General features: G+C 36.6%; 1 pseudogene across 1 annotated transcript; it reads right to left on the bottom strand.

The window, feature by feature from the left end:
* Nucleotides 1-10,701: 10,701 nt before the first annotated feature.
* On the bottom strand, nucleotides 10,702-13,561 carry LOC149559368 (subtilisin-like protease SBT1.7 pseudogene; annotated as a pseudogene). The gene has a single exon (XR_016365145.1). The product of XR_016365145.1 is annotated as a subtilisin-like protease SBT1.7 pseudogene (transcript).
* Nucleotides 13,562-15,682: the final 2,121 nt, after the last annotated feature.

The raw sequence follows: 15,682 nt of genomic DNA, 5'->3' as shown, positions 1-15,682 counted from the left end.
TTGCCAACAATGCTACTTTTCATCTTCTAAAAGATGAGCCTCAATTTCAGCGGACTCGACGATTTATTAAAACACATTCATAAAAGCCCAAATTCAGGTTATAGTTTGTACGTGTGTATGTGTACATACATACATGTGTCTGTACATTTATACATGTGTTTGTACGTACATACATGCATACATACATGTGTGTGTCTACGTACATACATGCATACATGTGTGTGTGTACGTACATACATGCATACATACATACATACATTCATGTGTGTGTATGTACATACACACATACATACATGTGTGTGTACGTACGTACATGCATACATACATGTGTGTGTGTGTACGTACATACATGCATACATGTGTGTGTGTGTGTGTGTATGTACATGCATACATACATGTGTGTGCACATACATATATACATACATGTGTGTATACATATAGACAAATGGAATCAATATTATGCTTTCATTGGTATAGATAGATTACATGGAGTATAATGACACATTGTAATTTGTTCTTTATGGGCTTATGATCCTCGATAGTTGGTACTCCTTGCTGTATTTGAATAAATAATTGACTTCTTAATGCAATGAGGCTAGCAAATAATCATGTTGTATCTCGATAGGTGATAGTTGATATCTCATAACTGATAGTGTTTAAATTGTCCACCTTTCAGGTCACTGATGGATCCTATGGAGAGTATAGAGGTCCAAGGAAGCATAGTTAGGAAGACCACATACACCCGCATTCTCACAATTCTTTTTGCTTTTGTTGGCATAGCCAAAGTACTGGTAGCCTGAGACGGCAGTCAAATGGGTAAACGAATAAGAAAAAGAAATTCCTTTTGTAGAGACATTATTCATTCGAATTAGGTGGATTGTCATGATCAAATTCGGATGAGTAGGGCAGCCTTCTTTTCTCTAGCTCGTATTCTGAGGCTGAAAGGAAGCTTGAGAGATACGATCCACTTGAAGTTAGAGGAACAACTAGTGATGTTCCTCCACACCCTTGGGCACAATCTAAGGAACCGCAAGATTTCCCATAACTTTGGGCACTCAGGAGAGACAGTCAGTCGGTACTTCCACGAGGTTTTAATGGCTATCTTAGCCCTTCACAGAGATTACTTCATACCACCTAGTCCAAGCACTCCTCCTGAAATTAGTGGGAAGGATCATTTTGAACCATTCTTCAAGGTAAATCACACATTGTTACAATTTTATTGTCTAGAATGTTGTCCTTATCTTATTATTACTTGAGCATACATTTGATCAGTGTATCATATCCCACAGGATTGCATTGGAGCCATCGACGGAACCCATATTCTAGTGTGAGTTGATGTCGACATACAGGGTAAATATCATGATAGAAAAGGGAACGTATCGCAAAATTTTATGGGTGTCTGCTCCTTTGATTGTAAGTTTCAGTATTGCCTTGCTAGTTGGGAAGGCTCTACTGTAGATAGTTGTGTTCTAACCTCAGCTCTATCCAGATTAGATCCACTTGTAGTTCCTCCTAGTAAGCCAAATCACATTTTAATATACTCAAGGTTATGCTAAATGGTTCAAGTATTGACAATATACTTTCTTTATATAGGAAAATATTATCTCGTGGATACTGGATATCCAAATGCACCTAGATTTCTCGCTCCTTGTCGGTGTACACGCTACCACTTGAAAGAGTGGTCAAGAGAAAACCCAATAAACTCTGCACATGAGTTGTTCAACCATCGATACTCCTCTCTTAGAAATGCAATAGAACGTACATTTGGTATTCTGAAGTAGCGTTTTCCAATCTTAAGACATACAACATCTTATGATATCATGACACAATCCTATATTGTTTTAGCATGTTGCATACTTCACAATTTCATTACGATAGAGGATGGCCTTCCATCGGAAGAAGCTATTGAAGAGGAAGATGATTGTGATGGGATAGAGGTGCCACTGCTTGAGACATATGGGTTGTCTCAGGAGGATAGAAATGAGTGGCCCCAATTTTGAGAAGATATAGCAAATAGGATGTGGGAAGATTATAGATCTCGAGAATAAATGATTTATTAGAAGGCAATGTGCTTTGTATGATTAAATTGATGTATGCATATACAATGATGGTGTGTGATTTCGTTATTCTAATATTAGTCTTTGCTACATTCTAATTAAATAAAAAGAACATTAACTTTCAATTCCACACCTACATTATGTACAAAAATTGTTGATCATATCTGCAATACACAATTCAACTTGAAATATAGATTACATTGTTTTAAATGCAAGAAAGCACAATTATTATACATCTTTGCATTGAGAAAGTACAATAACATGCTTCATAATGGGGCTCATAACTATTTACTTGCCATTGATATCACCATTTTGTCTTATTGGTAGTTTTTTTGATGTTGATGTGTTATCATCAATTATTGCTTAAAATGTGTATCATCTTCAGTTAAATGCTTTCAAGTTTATTAAATGTTAGCCTCATTGCATTAGGATGTATTAAAAAATGATATTTAAAGTTTATCATCTTCAATTTTAAATGAAATACAGCAAGGAGTACCAAATGATGAAGATCATAAGCCCACTAGTAAGAAGAGAACAACAAATTCGTTGAAAATCTTATTTTTCTGATGTTACTGCTTGCTGCATTCCATTTAAATTTAAAGAGCAATAACTTTCAATTTTAGTCGTATGATTACTTTAAATCGTAATACGTTTACCTATTCAATATGTTAGCCTCGTTCCATTATGACGTATTACAAATTGATAGTTAAAGATTTTCTACTTCAAATTTAAATGAAATACAGGAAGGAGTACACAATGGCATATAGCGAGCTCATGATGAGCATGGACGGATCTGATCATGTGAACCAGATGTGTTCTCCCATTACTTTGAGCGATATAGATGGATCCCTCACTGTGAGCAACAAATCTTCTTCTTCAAAGAAAAAAATGTGGACAAAATCGATGGAACGCAAGTTTCTAGACTTGCTCCTTGAACAAGTCCATCTCGAACGAAAAGGTGAAGGTGGGTTTATAAAAGAGGTGTGGACTGCGATAGAGAGGACATTCAATGCAGTGATGAACTCGAATCTGTCACGAGATCATTTTAAGAATAATTTGAAAACATGGAAAGTAGGATATAAAGTAATGAAGGACTTGAAAAATACAAGTGGGTTAGCTTGGAATGAAGAAACTCAAATTGTGGATGCTGAGGATTCAGTGTGGGATGACCTTTTGAAGGTAGGATGATCTTTGTACTCTTTTCATTGAAGAAATTTTCCCTTCTTATTTTAATAATGAAAAACTTACAACCTAATCCATCTATTAATGCTTATATGTAGAGGAGAGAATTCAAAAATGCAAAAATGTAGAAGAGGTCACCTTTCCAATATTTCAATGAGTTGGCTGTAATTGTCGGTAATGACATTTCTGAAGGGTTCACATCTACAACGCCCCTTGATGCTGAAGAAGGGCACCCTATGAACGATGCATTTAATGTGCTTGATGAGGATGATACCAATTGTGATACACCTCTTGACATCCAACCAGATATTGATGAAGAGTTATATCATTCCAATCAGTCGAGTGCAAGTGCTAGAGGGACTCCTCCACCATCATCATCAAGGAGGGGAAAGAGGAAGAAGACATCTTTGGCTGCATCATTGGATGTGATATGCGAAACTATGAAGGAACTGAAAGATGGCCTCATTAAGCCTCAGATTGTAAAAGTGGATAAATCTGAAGATGATAATATTTTGACTGCTGCATATACTGCTCTCAAAGCTGTCCTTGAACTGAGTCGAGCAATTTTTGTGAAAGCATCTGATACCTTCGTGCTTCAATGTGAAAGAGCCAAAGGGTTCTTGATGATGGATGAGGTGGAGAGAGTGGAGTGGATTGCAATGACATTTGGTACCATTTAGCTATTTCAGCTACTAACTGGATTGCAATGACTTATGCTGCATGATTACTCTATTCAATAGTTTTGCATTAATCTCTAATAGCACTAAACTGAAACTATATTGATCTCACATCACTATATTGGAACTCATTATTGAGCACATTTTGACTATTTAATTAGTGATCTCTCACAACACTATACTAGAAGTCATTAGTGAGCATATATTTACTATTTTGTTAAACAGATTCTTAACAAACTATTACAGCATGTATTGGACTGTTTTGCTAAACAGATTTGAACCATGATAAATTATGTATATGTCAACTATGTATAGATAAAAGCCATGATTGTCATTGATCTTCCATGTATCCATACATAGTTTATGTGTTGGCTGCATTTAATGGTATTGCATTGATTTGTACATAGTTTATGACGTCATAAGTATGTTGAATGATTTTGCATGGATCTATACATACTTGATATATCCATAGTTTAGTTGTTCATTTCATTGGCATGATTCACTTTGATTAATGGTATTGCATTGATATCTCAAAACACTATACTGGAACTCATTAGTGAGCATATATTTACCATTTTGTTAAACAAATTCTAAACAAACTATTACAGCATGTATTGGACTATTTTGCTAAATAGATTTGAACCATGATAAATTATGTATATGTCAACTATGTATAGATAAAAGCCATGATTGTCATTGATCTTCCATGTATCCATACATAGTTTATGAGTTGGCTGTGTTTAATGGTATTGCATTGATTTGTACATAGTTTATGATGTCATAAGTATGTTGAATGATTTTGCATGGATCTATACATACTTGATGTATCCATAGTTTAGTTATTCATTTCATTGGCATGATTCGCTTTGATTAATGGTATTGCATTGATCTCTCACAACACTATATTGGAAGTCATTAGTGAGCATATATTTACTATTTTGTTAAACAAATTCTAAACAAACTGTTACAGCATGTATTGGACTATTTTGCTAAACAGATTTGAACCATGATAAACTATGTATATGTCAACTATGTATAGATAAAAGCCATGATTGTCATTGATCTTCCATGTATCCATACATAGTTTATGAGTTGGCTGTGTTTAATGGTATTGCATTGATCTGTACATAGTTTATGACGTCATAAGTATGTTGAATGATTTTACATGGATCTATACATACTTGATATATCCATAGTCTAGTTGTTCATTTAATTGGCATGATTCACTTTGATTAATGGTATTGCATTGATCTCTCACAACACTATACTGGAAGTCATTAGTGAGCATATATTTACTATTTTGTTAAACAGATTTTAAACAAACTATTACAGCATATATTGGACTGTTTTGCTAAACAAATTTGAACCATGATAAACTATGTATAGGTCAACTATGTATAGATAAAAGCATGATTGCCATGTTTTGCTATTATGATTGGCATTATGATATATACAAGTAATCACATGAGCACATATTGGAATTTATTATTGAGCACATATTGACTATTTTGCTAAACAGATTTGACACAAACAGCCAGACACTGTTACAAAGTTTAGTTGTTCATTTCACTGGTATTGATCTCTCACAGCACCATACTAGAATTTTTTAGTGAGCACATATTGACTATTTTGCTAAATAGATTTGAAACAAATAGTTACCACATCTATTGACTATGCTAAGCAGATAGCAGATAGAAATAGAACCATGATAAACTATGTATAGGTCAGCTATGTATAGATAAAAGCTAGTGATATACTTGTAAATTTCATTATTGAGCACATATTGATTATGGGGTAAAAGCACAAACCTGTGTCACCTTTTATGAAGAAACGTGATATCAGAATGTGACAGTTCAACATTAATGACAAAAAAAATGGTATTTGTGTTTAGAATTTGAAAATGATGTAAACTAATGAAATGTGTAGAATTGGATGAAATTTATGCCTATCATTTAAAAAAAAAATTTTGAGTAAGAATTTATTCATTTCTTTTATTTTGAAGTCCCTTTTTTAACTATAAAAAATATAGGATGTAGCTCCCGTCAAAAAAGAAAATGCAAATCATCTTTTTTTGTTTTAATTTGAAAATATCTTATAGATGACATGTATATCTAGTGCACAAAAAAAGAAATAATTGTTTTGGATCTATATTTTCTTTGTTATAAGTACTCAAGCTCGACCTTCTCAGAAGCCAACAATTTTTTCCTCCCGTCAAAACTTCCCAATCAAATCTACACCTTCTTGAGAAAAAAATACATATTCATGAAGAGGACTCTCTCCTCTAGAGATAAATATTTTTTTTTTGTTTTTTGGGTATGATTTACTATTTTTTCCCTTTTTTTAAGTGAGCATCTTCTGAAATGTTGAAATATCGACTTATAATATTTTGAAATTCTAACATATTATAACTAAGAAAAACACTCAAAATTTTATATAATGATGATATTGAATCTAAGATCTGTAAAAGGGTAGTTTTAGTTTTTGAATAAAATTGAATTTTGATAGAGAAATGAAATTTGACCAAAACAGGTTTTGATATCACAAATGGTGACATAGATATGTGCTTTTACCGAATGTCTAGATAAAAGCCATGATTGCCATTGATCTATACATAGTTTATGACTTGGCTCTATTTATATGGTATTGCATTCATCTCTCACAACACTATACTAGAACTCATTATTGGCAAGAAACTGTTACAAAGTTTAGTTGTCCATTTCAGTGGTATTGATCTGTCACAGCACTATACTGGAATTCATTAGTGAGCACATATTGACTATTTTGCTAAACAGATTTGAAACAAATAGTATGTATGTACACACATGTATGTATGTACGTACATATGTATGTATTATGTGTGTATGCATGTACACACATGTATGTACGCATGTATACATACTTGATCTATGCATTGCATTGATCTCTCACAACACTATACTGGAACTCATTACTGAGCACATTTTTACTATTTTGCTAAGCATGTATGTATGTATATGCGTATGTATGTATGTACACACATGTATGTACGTATGCATGTATGTATGTGCATATGTATGTACACACATGTATGTACGTATGTATGTATGTATGTGCATATGTATGTACACACATGTATGTATGTATGTATACAAACTTGATCTATGCATAGTTTAGTCATCCATTTTATTGACATGATTGGCATTGGTCAATACGCAGGATAGTTGTTCATTTCATTGGCATTCGCACGATTGGCATGTGAAGTCATTCCAGATGGTTTAATTGGCTTTGTGTAATGGTATTGCATTGATCTGTCACAACACTATATTGGAAATCATTACTGAGCACATTTTTTCTATTTTGCTGAGCATGTATGTATGTGTGTGTGTGTGTGTACGTGCGTATGTATGTACACATGTATGTACATGTGTATGTATGTATGTATGTGCGTATGTATGTATGTCTGTGCATATGTATGTTCACGCATGCATGTATGTATGTATACATACTTGATATATGCATAGTTTAGTCATTCATTTCATTGACATGATTGGCATTGGTCAATACATAGTTTAGTTGTTCATTTCATTGGCATTCACACGATTGGCATGTGAAATAATTCCAGAGGGTTAGTTGGCTTTGTTTAATGGTATTGCATTGATCTCTCACAACACGTAGTTTATGATCTCATAAACGTTTGGTATAGTTGTTCATTACATTGTTAATTAGAGTTATATTTGAACCATACATACGTGGAATACACAAGGAGTGGCAAATGATGAATGCTCAATTGTAGAACTTGAAAGCATATAGAAATGTGATTTGCTAGATGATTGTATAGTTCATGATTCTGTCTTATGTTATATCTATAGTCCTAATTTGCTTGCATATGTTTTTATTTTTTTGTCTTTTTGTCCCTATTTGATTTCCTATGTATGTTCTCGTTGACAAGATTATCAAAAGTATTGAGGATTTCTGGTAGATGATTGTACAGTCATGATTCTGTCCCATGTTATATGTATATTCCTAATTTGCTTGGATATTTTTTAAATTTCTTATTTATTTTTTTCACAATTTGGTTTCCTATGTACGTGCTTCTTGACAAGATTGTCAACGGTATTGATAAAGTGTCTTTCTCTTGTATTTTTTTATTGCTCTTGATTTGCTAATATTGCAAGACCACACATGCTGATAAAAAATGAGCTATCTGATGATTGTTTACTGTGTTTGTAAACGATCAATATATCTGATGCCACTCCTTGGTGTATTCCATTAAAAAAAAATTAGGTTTTAATTTTTCAAGCATGTTTAGTTCATATATGCAAGATTGACCATCTAACAATACAAATAGTAATGGGAAGATTGAGCAGCATGAGAGGGTTGTCGTCGAATGTGGGGCATAAGGGCATACATCATGGATTTCTCAATGTTTTCGTATGTAACGGTGTGTCATTGAATGTGGGGCATAAAGGCACACATCGTGGATTTCTCAGCGTTTTCATGTTTAACGGTGTGTTTTCACACCACCATCAAATCATGGATATTGTTCTATCAAGTTAGCAAGTTTTCATATTGTAGTAATTATGTGAAATTCATTATCAGAATTTCATGATGTTAAAATATGATTTATATGATTAATGATTTTCATGATTTTTTTTTAAAAAATTGCATGTAAAATCTATGTTGCCAAAATTCCACATTTTTAAAGAGCAATTATTGACAAAGCATCATTTTTCTTGTTAAAGTTATCATCAAATGTTTAATGTATGTGAATGTAAAATGGTATATTTTTTCCTATATAATATTTCACGTAAAATTTTAGTTGCATATTTTGTTGAATAATTAACTAACTTAATAAATTTATTAAAAGTGAGAGATACATAGAGGGGCAAAGAGTGCGGGATAAGAAGGGGGGACGGAGGGACAGAGGGAGAGAGCGAGAGAGAGAGAGAGAGGAGCTTGTGTGTTCTTGCATCTGTAGAAAGGTGTCTGTTGATGTGTGTTTTATGACTCACCAAATAGTAGAACAAAATACTGAAATATCTTATCCTCTGTTGAATATATATCTGCCTATGACCTCATCAAGATCTTTAAATGTCTCCTCCCCAATTGAAAGTATTTTCCAAGTCGAAGATAGCTAGCAAAATCCTTTTGGTCTTTTCCTCCCTCCACAATATCCTTGTGTGCATAAACTCCATTGAAAATGTTCAGTGTTAGAATCAAGTGAGTAGGCCCTTTCAAGCTTGGATGGATAATACTCTCCCTTGGCTCTTTATCTGTTAGGAACTTAATGGTTTCATTCTCTTGTTCACTTCGTGAAATGGAATCCTCTTCCGCAAAATATGGATCCTTAACCTCCTTATCCTTATCCTGTTCACCCTGATAGTTATCATTCTTCAGTGAACTCTCTTTGCAAGTTAACTCAATTAGGTACTTCACTTTTGTCATAGTTTTCACCCAACAGGTAAGGATGCTGCCTTCTGCAATTTTTTCTATAGGATCTATATCTAGATCATCAGAAAGCTCCTATTTCAATATTATTCATGTCAAGCTTGATTCCAAATCACAAATTATACGATGATTTTGGACTCTGCGGGGACAATTTTTCGCATTAATAGGGTCTCTTCATTTTCTCCAGTCAGCAGATAAAATTCCTCATCCTAGGATGGCTCTTTATATGGCGATCTCAAATCCTGAAATCCATGTAACAATTCACTCTTTATGTCAGCAAGGGTTTCCTGCTTTTTATTGGATGTCCATTGCTCCACACTTCTAGCATATTCATCAATATCAAAGGCATTTAACAGATCAGGATATTTTTTGACATGCTCAACAGCCATTTCTTGTGTTTTCTCATCCATATCATTTATATCATGTCTAGCTTCTTCACAATATATGTCCTTAGCCATTTTCTTGGCAAATTCATATGACTTTGGATGAATTCTAGTATCATCCAATGGATCCATAACATGGTTTTCGGATGCTGCTTGTCCATTCCCTCTAACCCTTAAAAAAACTAATAGCATTTATAAAGACAAGTCGCTTCATAGCCTCTACAGTTGGTTGCTGTAACTATTACCTGCTCAACAGCTTCATACTTTTCATCTGGAGTAAGGAAATGTTCCAGTGAATGAAGCTTCAATGATAATATTTCTTTGCCAAGACTATATAATGTTGCAACCATGGCCAATGGATTCTAAAGATACCGACCAAGAGCCACAACACGCCTCACAATCCCTCTCTGTGTCGGCAACTAGTCTTAAGAGATGCGAGAATTCTCATATAGTGTAGGCAATAATTCATCTGCATAAACAACATTTATTGTGTCCAATCCTTCTACCAAATCACGTGGATGAACACAAACACAGGGAGGGATAGAGGGAGGACACAAACACACATATTTAGCGACTAAGTCACAAGGTTCAAGTTTCAGTTCGAGTTCGACAATTATAAAGTTCGGATGAACTTGACAATAAATTCAATTCGACGATAAATTTGTCTTACATAATTTTTCAAAAATATATAATATATATGATCACAATTTTCAACAATGGGACAAAAAATAACTTCGTACAAATGATTGCATGTATGATTATTTTTTACTTTTCTTTGCTAATTAAATAGAATTAAAATAAAAAATAATAATCATTTTATTTATTATTGACTAACAAAATAAAACTGTGAATATTCAAGAATAAAAAATAATAATAATAATAATGTAGTCTAATTATAAATAAATTAAATCATAAATATTAATACTTTACTCATTATAATCCTTGTGTTTCACTAATTAAATAAGATTAAAAAAATTTACATCAAATTCCAATTTCAATTAGAAAATGAACAACCAAACGCAACAAAAAGATATTTCCAGTCATATTCTGTTCCAATTCCAATTTCTAAATTGGCAACCAAACACAGAATACGGATTTGAAAATTCATCTCCCGTGTCAACCAAACGGTCCAACTATCTTCCTAAAATATATAACCAGGTTTTCGAAACCCTGGTTATCAGATAACCTGATTATGAGAGAAATTCATCTTCCCCAACCAAACGGGACCCTACAGTTGAAAGAAAGCAGAGCTACAACACACCCAACCAAACGGGGCCCTACAGTTGAAAGAAAGCAGAGCTACAACACACCAAAACCATCATAAGCGGTATTACTAGTTGAATGCTACAATAACTGGGCTACGAACAATGTACATGTTTTTTCCTCCGTTGATAGAACTCCACGTTATCTCTCCATATCGGACTGTGCCAGCTCTTGCTGTCCCTTCACGTACAAATTTCACGCTGTACTTGGCTTGCTCGTTCACATTTCCGCACTTCAATTGCGTCGGCTCCACGCTGGTTCTCACTCCCGGAGGGCTCTTCACGTTCACATTGAACGTGACATCCACTGCACTGCCCACGTACGTCACTCTTCTATTTTTCACCTGGGCAGATTGGGTGCCTGATTTGAAAACAACGGAAAATGAGGGGTAATTGAGATCTGCATCTTCCAAAATGGAATTCATGGGGCAGGCCTCGTTTGTGAGTAGAGCGATTTGTTGTTTGGTGTAGTTTAGAGAGCAGAGAAAGTTGATGTAATCTTGAGCTCCCATGTCGTAGACGAGTCCTGGATCCACCGCAGCTTCAGGATCAATGTGACCTGCACCAATGTCAAACGGGTCAGCCGCCTGCAGGGTATATGAATCGCTAATTGGCTTCCCTTTGTTGTCAACAATGTAAGAAGATGTCATTAGAGCAGATTTAATGGCGGCGGGGCTCCACTTGGGATGCACCGCTTTTATCAGTGCCGCAACGCCGCTCACGTGAGGGGCCGCCATTGAAGTCCCTGACTCGAATTCATAACCATCTCCCAGGGCTGCCAAAATGTTGACACCGGGAGCAATTAGATCTGGCTTCAGAATAAGTGGATATGCTTTACTCGGCCCCCTTGAAGAAAATGCAGCAACTACTGGAGCAGCTATTTCTTCTCCGACTACAGTCAAGCCCGTGATGTTCATGGCGGCCGTGGCACTATTCATCGCACTGTTGATGTACGATTTTATTCTTTCGCCGTCTGCAAAAGTGACACCGATAGAGAAGCGACTGTTAGAGGGCAGTTTATTAGGGTTCGTAATCCGCTGTTGGGCTCCGATGTGCACTTCATTTGCAACAACTATTCCCACACCGCCTGCTCTGGCCACTTCGTTCCCCTTATCCACGGCAATGGACTCCCCAGGATTCTTGGAGACTAATAACTGATCGCACACAACTATCTTACCCTTCACCAGATTTGCATCCAGGCTGCCATGAAGACAACGCCTCGAGCTGTTGCTTGTGGAATCATACACCACTGGGAATGGCCCATGGAGTTTTCCATTTCCTCCTTTGTAGGTGGACGTGCCTCTGTATGTCGCTCCATTGCCCAGTACCACAAAAGCAGGGAAATCCCTGTCGGTGCTGCTGGCTCCAACTGTCATTATCCATGGCAATGTGTTGCTCAGAGTAGATGGAAACGGTCCAGAGTTTCCTCCCGCAGCGGAAACAAGGACACCATTTTTTACGGCCCCGAACATTGCAATGGCCCTTGTGTTCTTGTAAAAAGGCACGTCTTTTGAGCTGATCGAGATCGAAATGACGTCGACACCATCAGAAATCGCTTGATCCATCGCAGCAGTAATGTCGGCGTCCGTGCAACCCTTCTTCCAGCAGGCTTTGGAGATGGCCAGCCTGGCTTTAGGGGCCATCCCTCTCGCCTTTCCGTTGCCGAACCAACTGGATGTATACACCGGAGATCCAGCGACAATAGAAGCTACATGCGTTCCATGCCCACCGCTGTCTCGTGCAGATCTGTACTCGGAGGCTGGATCGATGCTAGTGTTGGGCTTCATTTCATAGCCTTTGAAGTAATACCGAGCTCCGATGATTTTCTTGTTGCAGTTTGAGGGAGTGAAATTCTGCCCAACTTCACATGTGCCTTTCCATCTGGATGGAATGGCTCCGAGGCCCGCATCACTGAAGCTTTTGCTCTCAGGCCAGATACCCCAATCAATCACGCCCACGACGATATCTTCGCCATAATCAGAGTGATTCCACAAGAATGCAGAGGAGCCCGAAAGGCCCAAAAATTCAGGTGAACGAGTGGTATCTGGCTGATGAAGAGAGGAGGGAAGTACGGCTAAACACCCATCTACTCTCTCCATGGCTTCAGCCTCTAAGCGGTTCAACGTCGCCGAAAAGCCATGCAAGACAGTATCATACGCATATAACAACTCCCCTGATGGCGAGATCTGGCGAAGCATTGAGGCATACCAGTGATGGTGTGAAGTAAAATGGTTGGGTTTTGCCGATTTTGCCACATGAACAATGTAAGCTTCTCTTGCGCTTTCATCTGCACAAGTACACAACGAAATTGCATAAAGGAAGCCCAAGATTAGAAAGAAAGAGGCAGCACAGGCGGTCGCCATTATTAGCAGAGAACAAGTAGAAGCAGAAGTGGGAGTTCATGTGGTGAGGGGATGAATACTTGGAGAAGTTTTATAGGAAGCTTGTAGCGTATATCCGGATGAGCATGAACAATGTTGATGGCTGACAATGTTGATAGCTTCTCACATGCAACACGTTTGATAACTTGTCACCTGTAACACGTTGGGTAATGACTTGTTTGGTTTTTCCACAGGATGGGGTACACAGGCTATTATTGCAGATTTGACATCTGATACATCTGTTGTTAAAACCGCATTAATTGCATGAACTTTTGTTTGACCGAATAGGCACTGGCTAAATAGCCGTTGCGCCGAATATTTGCAACGGCTATTTAGCCAGTGCCTTTACCTCCGTCAGTTCTGTATTTCTGACAGTCAATCTCATGCAAGGACATCGGTATTTTGTCAGTTACAGTGAGAGTGGTACAGGTACATTAATTGACAGAAACAGGTTGAAAACAGTCATTTGAAAGAATCTCCGGCTCTGGTTTATGTTTTAAGTTTTCACAGCTTTTTTTAAATGTGACTACATGAAATCAATATTAAGATTATTAATTTTTTTATTTTATAAAAGTCAATAAAAGCGACTTTCACATATTCGACGCAAGCCACAAATGTTTTCCCTCCATTACATTTAAATTGTGTGGCCTTATGATTCACATTAGAAGTGAAATTAGAGAGGCGAGGATATAAATTGTAGATATAAATAATGTGGTAAATTGTCTAAAATTCTTACTTACAATTTTTTTTGGTTGAGTACAAGGATAATTATGATAAGAAAAATATAAGAAAGTATTGTTGGGTGATGCGACGCGTTCCCTGTCCATAGGTGGTTAATTATGTGGTGTTCCATGTTCACTAACCGTCATGGCTTTTGGTGCAACGACAAATGGGTCCTACAATTGGTATCAGAGCACGAGGTGTGTAGGTTGGAAAATCAATGTTGAATTTTTCGAAAAGATGGAGGATTTGAAAATAGAGAAATTTACAGGCAAGAATTACAGCCTGTGGAAAGTGCAGATGCGTTCCTTGCTGGTTAAGCAAGACTTGGCTCTCGCAATCGAAGGAAAGTCTAAGAAACCGTCTACAATGACTAATGAAGATTGGCAAAAGATGGATGACAAGGCGATGGCATCCATTTTTCTCTCACTAGCGAAAAATGTCTTGTTCAATGTCTCAAATGAGAGATCAACAAAAGATGTTTGGGACAAACTTCAGAATATGTATCAAACGGCGTCGACTGCAAACAAAATCTTCATTATGAAGAAACTCTACAAACTGAAAATGAAGGAAGGGATTGCAATGTCAAATCATATAAATGATTTGAACACCCTATTATGTCAAGCAAGCTCGGTTGGTATGACTCAAGATGATGAATCCAAAGCAATCATCTTGTTATGTTCTTTACCTGATAGTTGGGATCCCGTAGTTACAGCTGTAAGTACTTCAAGCTCTACGAAGTCAAAGCTGGCCTATGATGAAGTTGTTGCCACTTTATTAAGTGAAGACATGAGAAGGAGTAACAAAGACTCCTCATCCGGTGATGCTCTCACTATGGTCAGCACTGAGAGAAGAGGAAGAAGCCATCATAGAGGAAATAATAATTACTATCAGCGAAGATCAAAGTCACCCAATCGTTCAAGGTCAAGAGGTAGGAATGGTGAATGCTGGTTTTGTGGTAAGCCTGGCCACACAAAGAGAAATTGTCGGGCTTACAAGAAAGCACAAGAAAATGTGAGAAACATGGAAGCAAATACAGCCTATGAGAAAGATGAATGTGCTTTAGTTCTTTCTACAAGTGATACAAAATCAGATTCTTGGGTGATAGATTCCGGAGCTTCTTTCCATGCTACTTCATGTACGGATTGTTTCACAAACTACCATGGTGGTCAATTTGGAGAGGTATTTCTTGGAGACAACAAATCCTGCAAAATAGTTGGCAAAGGTGACATTTTGTTACCGCTGGAAAATGGAGGGAAATGGTTGTTAAAAGATGTTCGCCATGTTCCCAAATTAAAGCGAAATCTAATTTCGGTTAGTCAGCTCTTTGCCCAAGGATATTATCCATTCTTATCTCCGGATACTTGGAAAGTTACCAAGGGTTCGATATTAATTGCCAAGGGAAACAAAGTTGGTAATCTTTATCTTCTTGAGAAGCCTACTGAAATAGGGGCTGCTATGACAGTCATGGGCAGCGATGCAACACTTTCGCATCAAAGATTAGGCCACATGAGCAAAAAGGGCCTTGAGATAATGCTCAAAAGGGATCAACTACCGGGTCTCCAATCAGCAAATTTGGAATTTTGTGAACAT

Source organism: Cupressus sempervirens, chromosome 5, assembly GCF_028749045.1.
Source record: "Cupressus sempervirens isolate cs-2001-9-10 chromosome 5, ASM2874904v1, whole genome shotgun sequence".
NCBI lineage: Eukaryota > Viridiplantae > Streptophyta > Pinopsida > Cupressales > Cupressaceae > Cupressus > Cupressus sempervirens.
Note: the sequence above shows the minus strand (reverse complement) of the source record. Positions and strands in the feature narration are given on the sequence as shown.